The sequence below is a fragment of the Artemia franciscana genome, chromosome 1, assembly GCF_032884065.1.
Source record: "Artemia franciscana chromosome 1, ASM3288406v1, whole genome shotgun sequence".
NCBI lineage: Eukaryota > Metazoa > Arthropoda > Branchiopoda > Anostraca > Artemiidae > Artemia > Artemia franciscana.
Window position 1 is genome coordinate 35340066 of NC_088863.1, and position 24180 is coordinate 35364245.

General features: G+C 33.1%; 1 protein-coding gene and 1 long non-coding RNA gene across 5 annotated transcripts in view; one reads left to right on the forward strand and one right to left on the reverse strand.

Moving 5' to 3' along the window:
* The window catches only part of LOC136029051 (uncharacterized), a 66166-nt gene extending 43462 nt beyond the window's left edge, over window positions 1-22704 (reverse strand). For 3 of the 4 annotated variants that reach the window (XR_010617961.1, XR_010617963.1, XR_010617962.1), the window contains exons 1-2: window positions 22577-22704; window positions 8915-8977 (exon numbers count right to left, since the gene is read on the reverse strand). This is a non-coding gene — a long non-coding RNA (uncharacterized LOC136029051). Of the gene's footprint in view, window positions 1-1850; window positions 6150-8914; window positions 8978-22576 lie in introns of those variants that run through there. The other variant, XR_010617965.1, reaches the window with a different exon arrangement.
* Window positions 22705-22747: 43 nt separating this feature from the next.
* LOC136029274 (uncharacterized) overlaps window positions 22748-24180 on the forward strand; it is a gene marked incomplete in the record, with an annotated part of 147013 nt that continues 145580 nt past the window's right edge. The window contains 1 exon segment of the mRNA XM_065707566.1: window positions 22748-22940.

Consider the following 24180-nt stretch of genomic DNA (forward strand, 5'->3'; position numbering starts at 1 on the left):
GACAGCCATACTTGCTAAAGAAGCATGTCAAATGCTGCGCTAGATACAGTGGGGAGAAGTTGAAAAATATCAACAGGAGATCTGATGCTTCTCTTTATCAGTGGAATCAAGAAACAATTTTTATCTTAAACATAATATTAACTATATATATATATATATATATATATATATATATATATATATATATATATATATATATATATATATATATATATATATATATATATATATATATATATATATATGGTTCTGACTCCTGAAATAACATTGATTTTGCATTTCATTCATATAATTCAAACAAAAACGCTCAGAATATATTTGGTTTTCAAATAATGGGCATATGAAACAATTGCCCTTAGAAGGTTCTGGAGTGTTGAGGGTTATAGGAACCCTATTCATATCTTAGTAATTGCTGATCGTTTTTATTTTTAATTGATTATTTGTGTTAATTTCTATCTTTTGGGGATTTATTCCTTTATTTATATCAGTACCACTTATCCTTGCGTTTAGTTTGATCATTCATTGTAATTTTTGTTGGTTTTGACCTTCATTAATTCATTGATAGTAATTTTTTTTCATTTAAGGTTTGGATTAATATAGGATTTAATTTTTGCTTGTTTTAGGTTATAATATGACTCTTTCCTTGCCCTTGGAAACTTTTTTTTTCCGAAAAAGCATTTTATATCTAAGTTATGTTGGTTTTTTATTCCAAAGTTCTTATAATTATTCGTAATTTTTATTATTTTTTTGAATTTTTCATATCTTCTGTCAAGAAATAAACAACACCAATTTAAATTCTTAAGTTCCTAAAGTTGACTTGAATATCGGTTTTTACTATCTTCAGCACAATTGTTGCATAAATTCCCTTCACTTCGAATTCAAAATTTAAGACGATTTTTGAAGCAAGATCTTCATTCAACAGCAGTCACCAGATTATATACTCAAAAGATTGTTCTTGGGAGAATGTAGAAAAGATTGCATATGCATGAAAATTAAATAAGTGAATAAATGTATATCGAAGGCATAGCTTAGCTCTCATTAAATCTGACTATGCACAATCATAGTGAGCTTTGAATTGATTCAAATTCCCCCTAAATATTCTGTCCAATTTTTACCTTCATACATGTAGTCTTAATTGTACTAGCATCATAACAATAGTGGTAGTAGTAGAGACAGTAGTAGTAGTAGTAGTAATAGTTTTGTATTAGTAGTAGTAGTAAAAGCAGTAGCATCAGTACTAATAGTATTGATCAGTTGAACATCCCGTTCATTATGCCATAAAAGTGTCCTCTCAATGTGGTAAGCTGTTTCAAAAATATTGCTGAAACCAGCAATCCTGTTTCAGCAATCTGTGTGCGCGAGGCATGTTTTGATTTAGTTCAATTTTCCCTCAATATTTTCTCAGATGTTTATTTTAATATCCTCAGCCTTGTAGCAATTGCTACAGAAGCAGTAGTTTTAGTGGAAGTAGTAGCAGTAGTAGTAATAGTAGTAGTTATTGTAGCAATAGTAGTTGTAGCATTAGTAGCAGTAGTGTACAAATATTTATTTTTTGCTCAATTGATCTTCTCGTTTATCATTTCCTGAAAGTCTTGAATTAATATACTAAGTCGTACCTGAGTTACGCCCTTTTGACAGCCGGTATGCACATAACGTTTATTGATTTAGTTCAGCACTCTCCTCAATATTCTCTGAAATTCTCACCTGAACGCCCTTCGTCTTTTTGGAAAGCAAAGGCCATACCATGTGTAAACATTGAACGAATTGTCTAGCTTACAGCCCTTGCTCTGGACGTTTTTAACAACGTTGAACAAAATAAGTGTTTCGAAATTTTAATTGGATGCGTCTTCGGAAGTGATGACTGTGATGGGGGGGGGGCTCCAGTTGCCTTAAAATTACTTCTGACTCTTAAAAAGGATGCTAGAACATTCAACTTTTTCAATCAAATGTTCCCCATCCGAAGTTTATACGACCAACCATTGCATAAAAACTTTATATGCCCCTGGACAAAAATTATAACCCATTCCCCTGGGGACATTCGTCAACCCAAAAGGCATTGTTTTATGTTCTTTGTACTATTTTTAACAAAAAAATACATCAAAATTTCGAACAGGTGCATTTGTGAAAAACAGGGCTTCGGGGGAGGGGTGCTAGTTGTACTCCATCACTTTTGACTCTTAAAAGGGTACTAAAACTTCCAATTTCCAATAAAATGTGCTTCTTCTAAATGTTATGTGATCACCCCTTCCATAAAAACCTTATTTGCTCCCGGGCATAGCTTATAAGGCCTGCCCCAGGCTCTGGGGGTTTGTTACAACCCTGAAGGCCTTGTTATATGATTTTTGGATTATTTTGAATAAAACGGCTATCTCAAAATTAGTTTTGGATGGATTAGGGGAAAAGAGGATGTGAAGGGGGCTAGTTGCCCTCCGATCACTTCTGACTTTAAAAAGGCACTAAAACTTATGATTTCCAATCAAATTAGCCCCGTCTTAAGTTTATATGACCACACCTTCCATATAAAACTTATATGTTAGTAATAGGCCACTAGTATAATTCATAGTACTTGCCCTGAGGGCTGTGGGGGGTCATCAGCCCCCAAAGACTTAGTCACTGAACCTTTTAACTATGTTCAACAAAACGGGTATCTCAATATTTCTAATTGGATATGTTTGAGGAAATGATGGGTGGGGTGGCTGGTTGCCCTTCAAGCACATTTGACTCTTAATAACGGCACTAAAAATCTCAACTTCTACTTGAATAAGTCTCTTTCGAAGTTTTGACAACAACTTCATCTACACGGAGTTCCCTTTCAAGAAAAAAAATCCATTGTGCCAACATCCTTCTTTACTTAGGTAGCGCAGTTTCGCTGCCTATGATGTTGCAGATATACCATTTTGCCAACACAGATACACCTTGTTTCTCTTGATTTAGTTCAACATCTTGATCAAATATGTTCTAAAATTTTCCATATAATACCCATAGCTGATCCTAAGGTTTTTTCAGGTACTTCAATATAGTGTCTTTTGATTTGGATCAACACCCCCCTTAATATTCTCTGAAAGTTTCAACTTAATGCAATAAGCCAATCTTGAGATTTGGCAGAAAAGACTTTTTGACAGCGTTGGTACACAGAGTGTTTACTCTTTTATTTCAACATCCCCATCAGTATTCCCTGGAAGTTTCGATCTAATGCCCTTATATAGTTGATGTGCCCCTCTTGACATCCTGAATGTAAATCATTTCTTTTAATTTAGTTCAATAGCCCCTCAACATCCCTGATTGTTCAACTAAATACCCTTGGCTGTTTCTGATATTATATGGATACGCCGTTTGAACAACTTGGTTGCACACTTTCAAAAGGGGAAAGCAGTTGAAATCAGGAACTTTGTTTTAATCGATGTTTAGATTAAAGATTTTGGTTTTGTGTTTATGATTTTTTTTTTCTTGCTACACGGTTGGCTTTATCGAACTGTAAGTAAGGAGGGATTAGCGCTAATAGTAGCCGAAACTTGAAGAAACCAACCCTATTAATAACAATGGATGATCTAAAATAATTGGCTATTTATGGTGATTTGGAATATATAAAATTTGGGGTTCAGCGGAATATACCACTAACCAACATTACTTTAAAAACGGGAAAGCTCAGAATACAGATTTTGTTACATTTAAATAGATTGGCTATCTCCAGTCAATGGTAACTTGTCCCCATTTTTGGCAATATCATAGCTTATTGCCACAATATGTCAGAAAATGCCACTTTCCCAGGGCACATTATCTCGTTCACTATAAATTTTACTCTCTGTTCTAAAAAGCCTTCTTTCGATTTTATATAGACCCTTTTGTTTACTTCAATCCCCCCTGCGAGAAAAGGCAAACAAACACACATCAATGGTCTTTCTTTTTGACAAAAATGCAAAATGACTTTTTTGAAAATAGGAGCTTGAAGCCTCTACAATAAGGATTTTTGATATGCTGTATTTAAAGGTTAAATTTTTTCAGGATTATATTTCATTTGGGAGGTGGTTTTCCCTTTTTATTGAAAGTTAGTTAAATTTTCTTGGGCTTCTAGCTTTTTATGACTCTCTTTATACTTAACAAATTTCAGATATTTATTATCAGTATAAAAGCCAATTATTCTTATGTGTTGATTGTTATCAAAACTATCTTTATTAATGTTTATGTGTATATTAGCCCGAGTGGCGTTTTACTCAAAGTTTGTTACAATGAACTGTCTGGAAGTCATTAGAGCTAACCTGACAGCCAATTAGTTTTCTTTTCATTATGCTATTGAAACTGAAATATTTTTGGCTGTGTTCTTGGTCTTAACAAATCTAATTAATCTTATAGCACCTGTCAACGATTCTCCACCTGTTTTCTCCTTTCCTTAGAACAATAGGTTGAGACCACTTCTTTTAAGTATACCAGGAATTCTCAACTTCTGCCAAATCTCACCTTGGAATAGTCTCTAAATTGTCTAATTTCTTAGGTTATTGACAAGAAACTTTATCGGGTTTGACTCGGTTGTTTTCCTCGCTCGTTTACTCTTATCAATAAAGGTGATAAATTTCTCTTGAACAGGAGGGTTCGTAGCGGAATTCAAATTCTGACTTACAAAAAATTATGTAATAAAGACAAAAAAGAAAAGAAATTTGTTGTTCTAATTTTGTTATTCTGTTCATTTATTAATAATAGGTTGTTTTAATTTTGTCGCCGTTTTCTTCTTCTAGAAACACAACACATTTGTTTATTTTTGTAGAAAAAAAAAGTTTTCAAAACATATATCACTTGTATATCGCATATACAAACTTTCGCGCGATAAAAAACACTTCTCTAATTTAAAATAGGACAGAGCAAAATAATAAAAAGGGAGAGTGATTGTTATGAAAGTTTTGCTATCAAATTCAGAGCGTCACATAACGTGTCACAAAGGTTTTAGGCCCATTTTGGTACTTGTGTATTATTCAGAACATACTCAATAAGTGAACTTAGGTTCTTTCGTGAAACAAACTATGACGCAGGTACATTTTAATTAAAAATTTTATATATAGAGGTGGTTAGTTTACGTTAAGTTAGGTATTTGATATAATGCATCCCCCACCCCAATGTGGAAATATATAGCCCAAACTTTTGATAAAGCCAATGAAATAAAACAAAATACGATGAAAATATAATACTTTATTAGAAAAATTGCAAAATTACCATATCAATGGTATTCGAGTGTCAGCAAACCACGTATTTACACCCAAATGGCCTACTGTTACACTTCCAAAAATGTCCCTTCTCGCAATAGTATAAAGTCATGATGCGTCCATTGACACACTGCTTTGCTGTGGGCAACAACGCCTTATCCTGCAAAAATATAATTGCCTCTTTTTCAGTCTTTGGCAAACCTCAAATCTTCGTTTCGAAATCCAAGTTCAGACACTATCCGCTATCACTACGCGTAGCAAACTAAATTGAGTTTTGTCTTTGTGGCTATGAAACCGGATTTTCTCAGCAAAATTCTTGAGTGTTTTTTGAATAATGAACAAGTACAAATATTTCGTTAAAATGTACCTGCATCGAAGTTTGTTTCACAAAAGAACCTAACCTCACTTATTGAGTGTGTTCTGAATAATACCCAAGTACCCCCATTTCTACAAACATGTGCAATTCTGTAATTTTCCCAAAAAATATGGTTGAAGATGTGAGTTTTGGTGCCCTTATTAAATAGAAAAGGAGGAACCACTCGTAAAACTGGAAAATCTTGTTGACTTTATTGATTAGAAAAAGAAAAATCACTAAGAAAACAGAAAAAGCCGAAATAAAGCGAAGTGGCTTTTTCTGCCAGTCTTTCCATGAAAAATGTCAGTTTTTCTGACAATAGTGGTATCAAATTGAAATTCCGAGATAGTCAACTGTTTTAAAATTATCAAGTAACTGTCTATTCAGCTTTCAAGTTTTAGAGGTTCTAACGCTGCGTGGCATGAAAGATACACATAGTCTATGTAAAATTAACGGTTAATACTGTCATATTTCTAAGATTCACTTGGCTGAGTTGATCCTTTTGATGTAAAGCTACATAAATTATACAATGTGTTGTATAGTTAAGCATCAGCCATTTAGGAGGATGTTCCTGTAGAAAATTCTGCTGGTAGAGGATGAACCTGAAGTATCAAAAAGATTCGTTTTAGATAAAAATTGTTAACTCTGAGGGAGTAACAATTAAAATAAAACAGAAGAAGGGAATGTGGGATTGACCTACTAGCTTAATTTTTGTGATTTTTTTCTTTGGACTGCGGCTGTAATATGGGTTCTGCAGGGTGACAGCTTTTATCTTATTGCAGACACAATTCATGTTTTCCACAAAAGGCTCATATACTTACCTGTACATAAGAGGGAACTATGTAAAGGACATTCCTGTAAAAAATTATTGGTTGGAAAACACTTCTTAAAACTTTAAAATAATGTTCTCGACGATAAATTTATGCTATTTAAGCTATCTGACATGTGTTAAAATAGATTTTCAACGATAATTATCATTCCCAAAGTTTTGCTAAGGGGTTTGAAGGTAAAAATAGTGGCTAAGGCAGGAACTGGCAGCCTTCTTCACATTCTAGTTAGCTCTTGATTAAAATAAAAACAATCTGTAAAGTAATCATCACAAGTAATAAAAACATGACCTTGTCCATAAAAATATAAACTGCCCCCTCCTTAAAAAAGAAAATCATTATTAGATTTCGCAATATTCCTTTTGCACTAAAGCGTTTTCTCCCTATGGTGGAGGCCAAGAATAGCAGCTCTTCAGAAGAAGACATCCTGTAACAAAAATAGGCACATTTTTATATTGATGATTTTGGACTTGTTTTTCATGTTTTTTTTTTCCGCGTTTGTGACAACGTGAATTTCGCATATTATATCGGTTATATCGCCTATTCTTTTATGCTTTTTTCTATTAGTCCTGCAAGAGCCTTCTCCCCAGGTTTATCTTCATCGCGCTGGCCTTTCTTGGTTTTGGGAGTAAGTACCCTATTCAACTTTATTTTACTGCTCATTACCCTTGTTTGTTTTATATATTTTTTGTGCATTCCTATAACAATGTGTTAATAAGAACCTAATTTAATAATTTCGAACAGTTTTGTCTTTCTTTGAGCTTTCCACACCTATAGGGGTACATCCCATCACTCTATTTCAAGGGGCTTTTTAGGAAGTTGGGTGGACATCGCCTGTTGTTACTTCAAGTCTTCTTAATATTTATAGTATTTTTGAGATCGCACGGACTTAGTATGCGACTTTGTCTTAGAGCACTAACCTTTCTAGGGTTTCAGAGTTTTTCCATGTTTTTAAGGCTCTTTAATTTATATCTTTTTCACATTTTTTTTGGATTGAACGACCTTAGATTATGCAACCCTGCTAGGGTTTGTTGGCACCCATTCCTTTCGACTTTCTTGTACCGCTCAGTAACCATGTTTTTATACTTACGTACACTCGACATTAGTCAAAAGACATATTTAACTAATTTCAAGCCTCTAATTTTTTTATTATTGCTCATAAACCTAGTTGTCTATATATTTATGTAAACTCCTTTAACACTAGAATTCTTAAAATAAAAGAATCTTAAACACTTAATGCAAAGGAGCCTTTTTACTGAAAGAGTTTCACATAAAAAATTACATATTATTAATACCTTTGAGCAACTTTGGATGCTTAGAATTCATTCCATAGACTAATTCATTTTATTCTCTCTTGATAGGACGCTTTTTCTCTTTTCTAAGGTTGTGACCAGTACAATATTCATCATTCTGATTTGAGTCATTTTATTTGGTTTCTTCAATAAGCTCATTAAGCGCTTCGTCATCGCTATTAGTGGATTCAATGAATGCATTTGTCGGAACACCATGAATACCGCTACTAATGTTCGTAGGCACTTTGCTTTTCGCCAATTCATTGTTATTTTTCTAAGGAAATTTTCTGACATTGCCTTTTTATTTTACTACAATCTTATTGACTATTACTACATTATCCTTACATGGGTAACAGTTTCGACACTTAGATAGAATATGACTTATGACATTGTTAAGGTAATATACCTGTCTTCTTCTTACCTTTTTTGAAAGCTAATACCTGATTGATGACGATACAATTTTTTCAATCGGTAAAGTGTTGCAAGACGCACAACCAAGCGGCTTGCCGTTGCCGTCAACTATTAGTTTTAGGTTTGCATTATCCTTGAGCAATAGTTTCTCAGGAGATTTTACTCTTCCACATATCCACCTTCACTAGACCAAATCGGTCCTCTCTCAAGTTTTATGACCCTCTGTTTTAAATGGTCTGTCCAGAGAAAAAAGGGAGAAAAATTAATCTTTGCAGTGTCAACGCTGTTGTGTTGACTATAACTCGTCCCTCTATATTCAATTCAAATAGTTTTTGGGAGGAGAAGAATCACACTGAGAGTTTATGATTATGGGGGTTATGCGTTTTAATAATTTAGCTTTGTATATTAGGTCATTTGCTTTAATAATAATCTAACTCTCCGCAAAAAGTGCTGGAGCTACTTAATGTACCCCGGTCGAAAAAAAAACATTTTTCATATTTGAAAATTATGGTATATCATTTTACAGAATATTTCACGCTAAGGGAGGTAACTTTCTCAATTTACTTTATCCTTGTAAAGTGTAACTTTGCAAATAAGAGGTAAATGAAAACGAAACTACTTCGAACTATAACATCTAGCTTTTCACACGAACTTAGTCAAAACAAACGTGAGGGAACAAATTAAAACAAACCTGAAAAGGATCAAGATTTTTTTGGCGAAGTCTAGATATAAAATGCAGCGAATTGGTAACTATAAAGCTTCAATCTAGCTCTTTCTACCATGACTAAAAAAGACAAAAAGTAAAAAAAAAAAATAAGAACACTCTGTTTGCCTTACCAATTATTTTAGACGGTCATAGAATGTGGTAACGTCTGATATTACTACTCTCATTATCCATACCTAAAAAATAGGTATTTTTTAGCCTAAGCTAATATTATCAGGATATACGGGTGCAGCAATTGGGAAGGGGAGTCAATCTGTCCCCCATCCCCAAGGATATTTGGTAAATTTGGAGCTGACAACATAACTTAGCTAGGATGAAAGTGAAGACATCATTTGATTACATCATTATATTCTTGACCCTGAGAGGGCTAATAGGGCTCAAAACAGCCCTTAGTAACCAGTAACAGTTTAGAAGGTGAGTTTCCAAAAAAATGGGCTGAGGAAAAATAACTTGACATTTGCAGCTGATTCAGGAACAGCAATTATTATTTTCATTAGTCTTAGTAGTAAAATTTTATGATGCAAAAAAAAAATCTGCATGAATATTTAAAGCCAAAGACTCCTCAAGATGAAATCAGTTTTGCTTTGACTTCATTTTGAGGGGCTTCGGGCTCTCTTTAAAAAGTCCTGATAATTTATTTTTAAAATATTACTTTATTATGAAGGCTCAGGAAAGCTATAGTTAACATTCTTAATCAGATACAAATGGTTATTATTTCTCTCTCGATAGTGTGAGATAAGTCGATACTTTTAGAAACATGTTTTTAAACTTTTGGTTACTGTGAATTATTTTACCTTTTGGAATCCTTTAATAAACAAAAGGTAATTTCCCCCAGAAGCCATTATTGATTTATCAAAGATGATAAAAAAGAATCAAATGATATATTTAATTTCATTCCAGCTAAATAATGATGCCAGCTACAAATTTACAGTTAGTTTTCTTGTTCTGTATTGCTGTTGGAAAGCAAAGCTCATGGCCTGGAAAATTAGTAAAGTATGCGTTTAAAAGCTGGAAAGACGTGGGGGAAGTTTTCTGAGATAATGAAAAGGCACAATACAAAACTGTTTCCATATGTGCTTCAAGTCAAGAGAAATAGATAATTTTGAAGGCGATAATATCTACATATATTGTTATCGCCAGAAAAGGGTTCGCCTTTAGCAGACGCAAAGGTTTAGGCAGCCAGATTAATGAGCTAGATTAAACCGAAAATGAGCAAAAATAAATTCAAATAATCTTCGAAGCGTAAGACTACCACGAATCACCATCAATAAAATATATGAAACCCAAAAAGAACCGAAATTATAACAAATAACCGATTAAAAGTCAAAATAAGCAAAATCACGTGAGTAGGGCTGATAACCCCTATGCCTTATCGACACCAGAACATAATTTGCACTTTAATGAAAAAAAAAAAAAAAAAAAAAAAAAATAACCGTGGATTGTCAGTTTAATATACAAATACTGATATTTATCCTTAAAGTTAAAAAATACTCAATAAAGTCCAAAGTTAAAACCTTTAAAATAGATTTGTTTTGAAAGCTGTCATTGAAGCTCAGTTTATTCATAGTGTTATTGGAAAATGCGAATTTCTAGTAACTTTCTTTGTAAAAGAGTATTTTTGCGCACTCGAAAGCAGAGTATATATAGTTTCTTTGTAGTCGGCCTCATAAACTCTGTAATAACTAAAAAAATGTAGTTAGTGGAGGCCCGAAATGAGGGATGTGCTTACATTTTCATTTATTTAGAAGAAAACTTGTGACCTATGTAAAGATTTGAAGATCCATGTTTTGAGACCAAGAAAAATAGGCTGGTAAAGAACGAGAAACATCATTCCAGCCACCTTAGTTGAGAAATACTTATGGAGGTCACTTTTTATTCCTTTCCTCAACAATTCTATTCAGGCTTTTGCCAAAAAATTTGATTCGGACCAGAACATATTGTCACCTTCTCAGTGTCTGTAACGAGCCATCCTAGAAGAAAGTAAGTACGCTTCAAGAATTACCAAACTAGCGAAACTTTATGACCTAGAAACTTCAGGGCTATGGGTGAGATTATTCTGTGGCGAAAAACTTTTAATAAAAAAAAGACTCATTAAAATTGTGAAGTATTGCAATGTCATCCTCCAGCCCTTGGTAAATGCGTTACTTTATATCTTAGCAACAATCTCAGTCACTGCTTGTACGCCTGAAAGGTCATTTTATTCGTTGAAGGTGCCAAAGACTTATTTGAGAAGCAAACTTCCGAAGAACGGCTAAACGGTATGGCACTACCATGCATTTTCCAACAAATCAACAGGTCACTAAGGATGAAATACTCGATGGAATTATCAAAAAGTCATGAAGACTCAACATTTCATTGTAAAAAAAAAAATACTTGGGAAATAAAAAGTTTTGCTCTCAACCTACAACTCTGTGTAACGTAAAAACTGCCCTTGTTCAGTCTGTTGTAAAATTAGATCAAACTTTTCTTGGTAACGAACGATAAGTAAGGAGTGGCGTGGCTCAATAGTAACGAAACCTTAAAAACAGAATTTCGATATAAATAGATGCATCAAAAAATCACTTTATTATTTTATTCCAAATATATAAGATTCGTTAAATTTAGAATTACCCATCAAAAGCTGCGAACCCCAGAAAATTTGCTTGATTTTGAAAAAGGGGAAGCACCCCCTAGAAGTAAATAATCGTCCCATAATCGTCCTATAGAATAATTTTGAATTAAAAATTGTCAGCATTGTTTAACATCTAATAATTATGTCTTTGACGAAGATTTGACCCCGACACCCCTGGGGAAAGGGCTAGAAGCTATGAACTTTCCCCATTGTTTACGTATAATTTAGGTTATTGGGGAGCTTAAAGATATTTGCCAAGGGGGAGATTTTCTGCGGGAAAGGTGTATACGGGGAGAATTTCACTTTGGTAAGAAAGTTACGGGGAGGGAACTTTCAAGAGGAAATTTTACCCAGGGTTAATTGCCTGAATGCATATACAAGGTTCGTTTTAAATGTCTTACTTTCTCATTAGTGACTTCATTTTGTTTGTGGAGATGTTCTGGGGGAATGGACAGGGGAAAATTTTCAGCAGGGTTGGAATTTTCAAAAAACGGTCAGAAATTAAAATCCAAAGAATAAGTTTTTCAACTGAAGGTATGGAGCAACGTTAAATAAAAACAAACAGAAATTATTCCACATATGAAAGGGGACTCCCCCTTCTCAATGCCCTGCTTTTTACGTTAAACCTTTTTTTTAATTACTTCTAAAAAAGGTATGGATTCTAATTCAACAGTGCTTGTTTCTTAGGAACCGCTCTTAAGGAATTGGGACAAAAGGTCGAACTCTAGCGTAAAGAGTGTCGTAATAAGGAGGGGCAATCCCTTTCATATGAGTAATAATTTCTGTTCATTTTCAATTTTAATGTTGATCCTTAATTTCAGCTGAAAAAACTTGTTTTCTCACATTTAATTACTTGCAAAATTCAAGTTTCCACAATATGGTGTATGTTTGACATAACATATCAGTTGAGTAATTGACATCGGTACACCTGCATTAGGCCCAGGTAGGTTGTCTCTGCCAACCGTAAATATAGTTAATCCCCAAGACGCATTTTCGGGTTGCGCCCCTGTCAGGATAGTTCATATTTCAGTGTCATAAAGAATCAATAGTAACTTTATTTTCATGATTAAAGTGTTACATTTCCAATAATAAAACAGATTTATTCTCGAGTGCCTACCGCTAGTCTTTGTCTTGGATAGATTTCTAAACTAAAATTTCAACAATGAATAGTTTTATGATATGATTCAAAAACCGTCAACCCATACAAAGTAATCCTATTTTACCTATGATAAATATGGCCCTGTTATAACCGGATGTGTTTAACTATTTTCTTTTTCCAGTGGCTTTTCAGAAAAATATGTAATGATCACAAACAGCATCCATAATTAAAGCGCCTTCCCTACCCAAATTATAATCTACAAAAACATGCAATGTTTGGGGCTATATTAATAATAGTTATTGTCCTATGTTATTAACTGTAGGCATATGCGAATGTAATTTTGAGGGGAAAAGAGAAATGGATATAATTTGAAATAATACAAAAAGAGGCAGTTGAATTTTGAAAATTTACAAAATAATATGACAAATTAAACAAGTCTAGAAGAAAAACTTAAGCTAAAGTATGGGTCGAAAATATTCCCGTCCCTTTTTATTCATGTCCGACGTATAAATATTAAAAATATATATTGTTATATTGTGCATTTTGGGAGGTCCGGAGGGTTTCAAAATATTTGTTCATTTCAAAAGTGAAACAAGCATGTAGGGAATTTTTCCCTAGCAAAACAGAAGTATGAGTTACACTGCTATTAATACCCGCTGGTTACCATTGCTGCAGCACTTCACGAAGACTTTACTAGTGATATTTCCCTATTCTGTAGTTTCATCATGCATGAACTTGGGGATACCTTACATATATATATATATATATATATATATATATATATATATATATATATATATATATATATATATATATATATATATATATATATATATATATATATATATATATATTATATATATATATATATATATATATATATATATATATATATATATATATATATATATATATATATATATATATATATATATATATATATATATATATATATATATATATATATATATATATATATATATATATATATATATATATATATATATATATATATATATATATATATATATATATATCTATATATATAAAAATAAGTTGTCTGTCTGTGGATGTGTGGATGGATGTGTGGATGGATGTGTCAGGTGACGTCACCTGAAAAAACTGGATTAGGTGACGTCAAAACTGAAAAAACTAAAAAAAGGCAAAAACTACAAAAAAAACTAAAAACTAATAAAAAAAATAAAAAAGCTAAAAAACTAAAAAAACTATAAAGGTGAAAACCAATAAAAAACTAAAAAAAAAACTGAAAAAACTAAAAAAAGGCAAAAACTACAAAAAAAAACTAAAAACTAATAAAAAAAGTAAAAAAGCTAAAAAACTAAAAAAACTAAAAAAACTAAAAAAAGGTAAAAAACTAAAAAAAATAAAAAATAAAAAAAAAACTAAAAAAAAGGAAAAAACTGAAAAATAAGCTAAAATAAAGGTAAAAACCAATAAAAAACTAAAAAAAAAAGGAAAAAACTAATAAATGACGACACTCAAAGAGAAAGCGACCAGGACAAAAAACTAAAAAAAAAGGCAAAAACTACAAAAAAACTAAAAACTAATAAAAAAAATAAAAAAGCTAAAAAACTAAAAAAACTAAAAAAAGGTAAAAAACTAAAAAAACTAAAAACTAAAAAAAAACTAAAAAAGGTAAAAACTAAAAGAACTAAAAAAGAAAAAAATAAATGACGACACTCAAAGAGAAAGCGACCAGGACAAAAGGAATGTTCGATTAGCAATCAACAAAGCACCGGGACACAGGGAGTATAAATGACGACCAGGACACAAGTAAAAAAAAAAATTAACAAAACTAAAAAGAAGGTAAAAACTACAAAAAAACTAAAAAGAAAAAAAAACTAAAAACTAATAAAAAAACTAAAAAATCTAAAAATCTAAATAAACTAAAAAAGAAAAAAAAAGGAAAAAAATAAAGGAGAAAAACAAAACTAAAAAACGAATGTATATACAGACCGGTACACCGGGATACAAATGACGACCGGGACACAGGGAATATAAATAACGACAGGGACACAACTACAACGGGGACACCGGGGGAAACAGGGGGATATAAATGACGACCGGGACAAAAAAACTAAAAAGAAATAAAAACTAAAAACTAATAAAAAAAACTAAAAAATCTAAAAATCTAAATAAGCTAAAAAAGAAAAAAAAAGGAAAAAAATAAAGGAGAAAAACAAAACTAAAAAACGAATGTATATACAGACCGGGACACCGGGATACAAATGATGACCGGGACCCGGGACACAGGGAATATAAATGACGACCGGGACACAGGGGCACAACTACAACGGGGACACCGGGGGAAACAGGGGGATAACCTGACAATCTATTTATATGCAAAGACAATGGGACAGCAAAGAATGTTGTATATTCGCAAGTTTTACGTAGTTAAAACCATATATATATATATATATATATCTATATTCACAGATGGGACATAGGGACACAACTACAATGGCGCGTAACTATTATGGCGCGTAACGACTTACGCGCGCGGGGGGGCTTGGGGGGGGCGCGAAGCGCCCCCACCAACTAGGTGTTGGGGTGGCGCGAAGCGCCACCCCAACAGCTAGTATATATATATAAATAAGTTGTCTGTGTGTGTGTTTGGGTCTGTCGGGTGACGTCATGTTTGTGTGTTGACTGACGTCATGTTTTCGACTGACGAAATTACAGACCGGGAAATCGGGGCACAAATGACGACCGGGACACCGGCACATAGGGAATATAAATGACGACCGGGAACACCCAAAGAGGGAAAGCGACCGGGGACACAAGGAATGTTCGATTAGCAATCACGATCAACAAAGCACCGGGACATAAATGACGACCGGGACACAGGGAGTATAAAATGACGACCAGGACATAAGTAAAAAAAAAAAAAACTAAAAAAACTAAAAAAAAGGTAAAAACCTACAAAAAAAACTAAAAGAAAAAAAACTAAAAACTAATAAAAAAACTAAAATAGCTAAAGAACTAAAAAAAAGAAAAAAAAGAAAAATAAAAAACTAAAAAAAGGAAAAAAAATGAAAAATAAAGGAGAAAAACAAAACTAAAAAAAAAAAGAAAAAAAAAAAGAAAAAATGGGGAAAAATACAAAAATTTATTTCATCATATACCATTTCAAAAAACGAATGTATATACAGACCGGGACACCGGGATACAAATGACGACCGGGGACACAGGGAATTATAAATGAAGACCGGGACACAGGGACACAACTACAACGGGGACGCCGGGGGCACAGGGGGATGACGACGGGGACACAGGGAATTAGCAATGACCATCAACAAAGCTCAAGGGCAATCATTAGAATCATGAGGTATAACTAAAAAAACTAAAAAAGATAAAAAACTAAAAACTAAAAAAAAGACCAATTCAAAAACGAATGTATATACAGACCGGGACACCGGGACAAAAATGACGACCGGGACACCGGGACACAAGGAATATAAATGACGCCCGGGACACTCAAAAAGAAATCACAGACTGGGACACCGGGATACAAAAGACGACCGGGACACAGGGAATATAAATGACGACCGGGACACAGGGACACAACTACAACGGGGACGCCGGGGGACACAGGGTGATATATAAATGACGACGGCGACACAGGGAATGATCGATTAGCAATCACCATCAACAAAGCTCAAGGGCAATCATTAGAATCATGAGGTATAGATCTGAATACGGATTGTTTTCCCATGGACCATTATATGTTGCATGTTCAAGAGTCGGTAAACCTGACAATCTATTTATATGCAAAGACAATGGGACAGCAAAGAATGTTGTATATTCGCAAGTTTTACGTAGTTAAAAACATATATATATATATATATATATATATATATATATCTATCTATATAAAAATAAGTTGTCTGTCTGTGGATGTGTGGATGGATGTGTGGATGGATGTGTCAGGTGACGTCACCTGAAAAAAACTGGATTAGGTGACGTCAAAACTGAAAAAACTAAAAAAAGGCAAAAACTACAAAAAAAACTAAAAACTAATAAAAAAAATAAAAAAGCTAAAAAACTAAAAAAACTATAAAGGTAAAAACCAATAAAAAACTAAAAAAAAAACTGAAAAAACTAAAAAAAGGCAAAAACTACAAAAAAAACTAAAAACTAATAAAAAAAGTAAAAAAGCTAAAAAACTAAAAAAACTAAAAAACTAAAAAAAGGTAAAAAACTAAAAAAAATAAAAAATAAAAAAAAACTAAAAAAAAGGAAAAAACTGAAAAATAAGCTAAAATAAAGGTAAAAACCAATAAAAAACTAAAAAAAAAAAGGAAAAAACTAATAAATGACGACACTCAAAGAGAAAGCGACCAGGACAAAAAACTAAAAAAAAAGGCAAAAACTACAAAAAAACTAAAAACTAATAAAAAAAATAAAAAAGCTAAAAAACTAAAAAAACTAAAAAAAGGTAAAAAACTAAAAAAACTAAAAACTAAAAAAAAACTAAAAAAGGTAAAAACTAAAAGAACTAAAAAAGAAAAAAATAAATGACGACACTCAAAGAGAAAGCGACCAGGACAAAAGGAATGTTCGATTAGCAATCAACAAAGCACCGGGACACAGGGAGTATAAATGACGACCAGGGACACAAGTAAAAAAAAAAATTAACAAAACTAAAAAGAAGGTAAAAACTACAAAAAAAACTAAAAAGAAAAAAAAACTAAAAACTAATAAAAAAACTAAAAAATCTAAAAATCTAAATAAACTAAAAAAGAAAAAAAAAGGAAAAAAATAAAGGAGAAAAACAAAACTAAAAAACGAATGTATATACAGACCGGTACACCGGGATACAAATGACGACCGGGACACAGGGAATATAAATAACGACCGGGACACAGGGACACAACTACAACGGGGACACCGGGGGAAACAGGGGGATATAAATGACGACCGGGACAAAAAAACTAAAAAGAAATAAAAACTAAAAACTAATAAAAAAAACTAAAAAATCTAAAAATCTAAATAAGCTAAAAAAGAAAAAAAAAGGAAAAAAATAAAGGAGAAAAACAAAACTAAAAAACGAATGTATATACAGACCGGGACACCGGGATACAAATGATGACCGGGACCCGGGACACAGGGAATATAAATGACGACCGGGACACAGGGACACAACTACAACGGGGACACCGGGGGAAACAGGGGGATAACCTGACAATCTATTTATATGCAAAGACAATGGGACAGCAAAGAATGTTGTATATTCGCAAGTTTTACGTAGTTAAAACCATATATATATATATATATATCTATATTCACAGGTGGGACATAGGGACACAACTACAATGGCGCGTAACTATTATGGCGCGTAACGACTTACGCGCGCGGGGGGGCTTGGGGGGGGCGCGAAGCGCCCCCACCAACTAGGTGTTGGGGTGGCGCGAAGCGCCACCCCAACAGCTAGTATATATATATATATATATATATATATATATATATATATATATATATATATATATATATATATATCTATATTCACAGGTGGGACATAGGGACACAACTACAATGGCGCGTAACTAATATGGCGCGTAACGACTTACGCGCGCAGGGGGGGCTTAGGGGGGGGCGCGAAGCACTCCAACCAACTAGCTGTCGGGGTGGCGCTCCGCGCCATCCCCCCTAAGCCCCCCCTGCGCGCGTAAGTCGTTACGCGCCATATTAGTTACGCGCCATTGTAGTTGTGTCCCTATGTCCCACCTGTGAATATATATATATATATATATATATATATATATATATATATATATATATATATATATATATATATATATATATATATACATATATATATATATATATATATATATATATATATGTATATATCGGAAAATCAAAAATTTACTGACAAAGTAAAAATTAGCATATATTGATATGAAATTTTACTAAGGTATAGTAATCAAACAGTTCGTGGTAACAAACTGTAGTAAGGAGCGACCCGGCTCAATAGTAACCGAAACTCTAAAAAATGGAATTTTGATACCAATTGTTACATCAAAAGAATCGCATTTTAATGCTGATTTTAAATATATAAGTTTCATCAAGATCAGTTATGCCCATCAAAAGTTACGAGCCTCAGAAAATTTGCCTTATTTTAGAAAATAGGGAGAAACACCCCCTAAAAGTCATAAAATCTTAACGAACATCACACCATTAGATTCAAAGTATCAAAGAACCTTATTGTAGAAGTTTCAAGCTCCTATCTACAAAAATGGGGAATTTCGCAATTTTTACCAGAAGACAGATCACGGATGTGTGTTTATTTGTTTTTTTGTTTGTTTTTGTTTGTTTTTTTGTTTTTTTCTCAGGGGTCATCGTATCAACCTAGTGGTCCTAGAATGTCGCTAGAGGGTTCCTTCTAACTGAAATTAAAAGTTCTAGTGCCCTTTTTAAGTAACCAAAAAAATTGGAGGGTACCTAGGCCACCTTCCACGCTCTTTTTCTCACAAAAGTCATCGGATCAAAATTCTGAGATAGCTATTTTATTCGCCATAGTCTAGAAACCTAATAGCTATGTCTTTAGGGACGACTTACTCCCCCGTAATCCCCGTGGGAAATGCTGCAAGATACAAAATTTGGCCTGCGTTTACATATAGTAATGGTTACTGGGAAGTGTACAGACATTTTCAGGGGTATTTTCTGTTCAGGGGGAGATTTGAGGGGGTGGGGTTACGTGGGATGATATTTCCATGTAGAAATTTGTCATGGGGGAAGAGAATTTCAATGAAGGGGGCGCAGAATTTTCTAGCACTATTTGAAAAAACACTGAAAAAATAAATATGAAAAGTTTTTTCTACTGAAAGTAAGGAGCAGCATTAAAACTTAAAACAAACAAAAATTATTACGCATATGAGGAGCTTACCTCCTTGTTATACCTCACTCTTTACTCAAAAGTATTTTTAGTAATTTCAACTATTTATTGTACGGCCTTTGTGACTCAGAGCTCATTCTTAAGGAATTGGGACAAAATTTGAGCTTTAAGGTAAAGAGCAAGGTATCGACGAGGGTTGAACCCCCTCATGCACGCAATAAAAACATACGAATATAGAAGTTCTTTACGAAAATTAATTAGTAAGTTACGTATATTTTTTACCGATGAAAACGTTTGTAAAAATTAAAAGTTCTATAATAAAAATTGGAGGGCAACTAGGCCTCCTCCCTCGTTCCTTTTTTCTCAAATCTTCGATTAGTTGCAATTAATTAATATGCAAATTTTGTTTTAGTTATTTATGTGTGGAGAGCCAAGATCAAAACATGCATTAATTCAAAAATGTCCAGAAATTAAATAAAAAAAACAAGTTTTTTTAGATGAAAGTAAGGAGCAACATTAAAACTTAAAACGAACAGAAATTACTCCGTATATGAAAGAGGCTTTTCCTCCTCAACGCCCCGCTCTTTACGCTAAAGTTTGACTCTTTCTCTCAACTCTTCTTTCTAAAACAGTAAAAAAAACTTTAGCGTAAAGAGCGGGGCGTTGAAGAGGAAGCAACCCCTTTCATATACGAAGTAGTTTCTGTTCGTTTTAAGTTTTAATGTGCTCCTTACTTTCATCTAAAACAACTTGTTTTTTTTATTTAATTTGGGATAAGAGCCATATTAGAGATACAAGTTTAGGATTACGCCTCCACTCCCCACAAATGCTTTTCCATTTTCTTATGAACTTTTTTAAAAACTGCAAAATAACAGATCAAACCTTGTGTTTCTCCATCTGTTTTTTCATTTCGACTTTGATTCACCACTTTTATATAATTCCTGTGGTTTATTAAATAAAAAAAACAAGTTTTTTCAACTGAAAGTAAGGAGTGACATCAAAACTTAAAACGCACAGAAATTACTTCGTATATGAAAGAGGCTGCTTCCTCATCAACGCCCCGCTCTTTACGCTAAAGTTTGACTCTTTCTCTCAATTCTTCTTTCTAAAACAGTAAAAAACTTTAGCGTAAAGAGCGGGGCGTTTATGAGGAAGCAGCCTCTTTCATATACGAAGTAATTTCTGTGCGTTTTAAGTTTTGATGTCACTCCTTACTTTCAGTTGAAAAAACTTGTTTTTTTTATTTAATTTCTGAACGTTTTTGAATCAATGCATGTTTTGATTTTGGCTCTCCGCAGAGGAATAATCAAAACGAAATTTGCATATTTTTTTTTTTGGCTCAATGGCTTTCTCATAACTTTGATCGAATGATTTTGAGAAAAAAAGAGCGGGGGACGAAGCCTAGTTGCCCCCCGATTTTTTGGTTAATTAAAAAGGCAACTAGAACTTTTAATTTTTTACGAATCTTTTTATTGGTAAAAGATTTACGTAAATTATAAATTAGCTTACATAAAGAACTTTTGTATTCTCATGTTTTTATTACATATATGAGGGGATTCGCCCCATCGTCAGTACCTCGCTCTTTACACTAAAGCTTAAATTTTATCCCAATTTATTAAGAATGACCCCCTGAATCACAAAAGCCGTAGAATAAGTAGTTGAAATTACCGAAAATACTTTAGCGTAAAGAGCGAGGTATTAGAAGGAGGTGAGCCCCTCATATGGGTAATAATTTCTGTTTGTTTTACGTTTTATTGCTGTTCCTTACTTCCAGCTGAAAAAGCTTTTTCACTTTTATTTTTTAATTGTTTTTTTTTTTTAAATAATGCTAGTAAATCCTGCTCTCCCTTCATGGAAATTTTCTTCTCCCATTACAAATTCTCGAAGGAAAGTTCCCCCAGCATATCCCCCTCTTCTCAACCCTGCCCCCAAACCAAAAAAATCCTCCTGAAAACGCCTGTATACTTCCCAATAACCATTACTATATGTAAGCACAGGTCAAAGTTTGTAACTTGTTGCCCCTCCCACGGGGACTGTGGGGGAGTAAGTCGTCCCCAAAGACATAGTTATAAGGTTTCTCGACTACGCTGAATAAAATGGCTATCTCAGAATTTTGATCCGTTGACTTTGGGAAAGTAATTAGCGTGGGAGGGGGCCTAGGTGCCCTCCAATTTTTTTGGTCACTTAAAAAGGGCACTAGAACTTTTCATTTCTGTTAGAATGAGCCCTCTTGCAACATTCTAGGACAATTGGGTCGATACGATCACCCCTGGGGAAAAAAAACAAAAAAAAAACAAAAAATCAAAAAAACAAATAAACACGCATCCGTGATCTGCCTTCTGGCAAAAAATGCAAAATTCCACATTTTTGTAGATAGGAGCTCGAAACTTCTACAGTAGGGTTCTCTGATACGCTGAATCTGATGGTGTGATTCTCGTTAAGATTCTATGACTTTTAGGGGGCGTTTCCCCCTATTTTCTAAAATAACGCAAATTTTCTCAGGCTCGTAACTTTTGATGGGTAAGACTAAACTTGATGAAACTTATATATTTAAAACCAGCATTAAAATTCGATTCTTTTGATGTAGCTATTGGTATCAAAATTCCATTTTTTAGAGTTTTGGTTACTATTGAGCCGGGTCGCTCCTTACTACAGTTCGTTACCACGAACTGTTTGATATTAAAAGTTTCCATTTTTGATTAATTTGCCTACTATAATTTTCCAAACGTTTCTTCTTCATGTCAATTTCTCTTGCCAAACATAAAATATTTTATAGGAAAAATTGAGCGTTAGCTAATTTTTTCAGTTGATTTTGCAGTTTCTTTTCTACAATGTTGTTTCAACCTGAACTCAAAATTTTGCTATTAATTGACACCGTTGCAAATTCTTTTATGTAGGGGGGTTGGGGGTAAATTTTGAAATTTAGGAGAGGATTATCTTATATTTTTGTTTAATTTTTCAACGAATTTACCAAAAAAGCCGCTTTTTCAATGAAAAAAAAAAACTTTTCAAAAGCCGGAGGAGGGGCAAAATATCTTCGGAGGATTTTTTGGAGGGGCAAAATTTTTCTCCCCTAACCACAGTTGATTGCTTATATGATTTTCGTTCAAAACAGCTTTTTTTCTTGCATCATTAATCACTAATACAACATAAGGAGGAAAAAAATTGACTTTTCAAAGATTTATTTCCCATAGTTCTAGACTTACCAAATATTCATAACAAAATGACTGTAAGATTAAAACAAAACTTAACGAAAGTTTTTTTTCATAAAAAAACTGCATCAACACTCGTTTATAAAGCCTCTTAACTATCATGGAACCGTATTTGAACTGACTCGAGAGCGCAATGTCAGTTGACAGAATCTATGGAAGTCGGGAAATCTGCTTGTCTGATAACATTGAAATATCGTTTCATAGAACAGTGGAAAATAGAGATACCACTTGGAGAGTGATACTTTCGACAATTAATTTGATTGAAAGCCGAGGATAAGGATTTTGCGATTTAGAGGAGAGAGGATAAGAATGTACGAATATGTTATTGTGCTAATATAATATTCAAATTCAGCCTAAGGTAAAGAAATATGTGTTAAAGTATTTAATTGTCTGCAATAATTCTTAGTGTAGATAAATTAGGCTAGTTTAGTAAGTGGTACGGCTTAAAGCCTATGGACATTGTAGATTTTAAATTGTAATCTGTTTAGAGAATAAGAGGAATTCATATTCTGAAGACACTGGATATGAACTAAAGTCTCAAATAACGATTAAAAGTTTCAAGTCCAGGGGATTTTTTTTTTACACCGAAAACAGTGATACCGTGTTATTAGAGGGCTCAAGAGTGCATTTCTTCTGGAATAGAAACCAAAGAAGTAGAAACTAATTTACTGTAAGAACTTTTCCTAGGGAAAGAGAGGTAAATTGCTAGAACCACTCGAAAATCGAGTTTTGGTCCTGAGTTAGTGAGAAATCCTGGAAGAGCTTGTTAACTATTTTTTTCCTTTAGTCAAGCATAATTTTTAGGCTATATTGATGTAACCAAGCTCCTAATAAGTTTCAATTGGTGAATGAACAGCCAGGAAATACAAATTTAGTAACTATAATTATTTGTTTATTCAAAGAAAAGACAATGGAACAATAAAACAAGAAAGTAATTCAGAAACTTTTACTGTTTAAATAACTGTGGAACTAAATTTTAAATCAACTTTTTAAGTTTATATTTTATAAATTTTGTAAGTCTGGATTAAAGAGATTACTTGAAGTATTTAGAGCAGCCTTCTAAGAGAGTTTTTTAATTCAAATTGCAAAAATGTAGCCTCTTTTCTAGGTACTCATGGTTTCTGTCAATTAGAGTTAAATCAGCAATTCTTCAGTAGTCCTAAAAAATGATAATCTCGTCTGCTTTTTTTCAAAAATACAAATAAATTGAATTTTACCAAGAGTAATTTAATTGGGAACAAAGTAGGCTAAACAACATGAATTATACTGCAGAACAAAATTAAGAAACTTTTCGGCTTAAGAAATAAAACTTGTAATTGAAAATTATGGTTAACCCTTGGTTCAAAAATATACTCAAATGCTTTTCTTGCCTAAAGTTGTGCGCGCTCGAATGTGTTTTTGTGAGATTTATTTTCATTTTGAAAAAAATAGTTCAATAAAAAATACTGGAATAGATCATAATATGCCTAATTCTTTATTTTGAAATTAATAGACAGAGAAAACACACCTTTGCGGTCAAATTTCTTTTTTCACCCAAATTCCGTGATATTGCTGAATTGAAATATTGTTTAGTTGAAAACTGCGAGTGACAGGAAGAT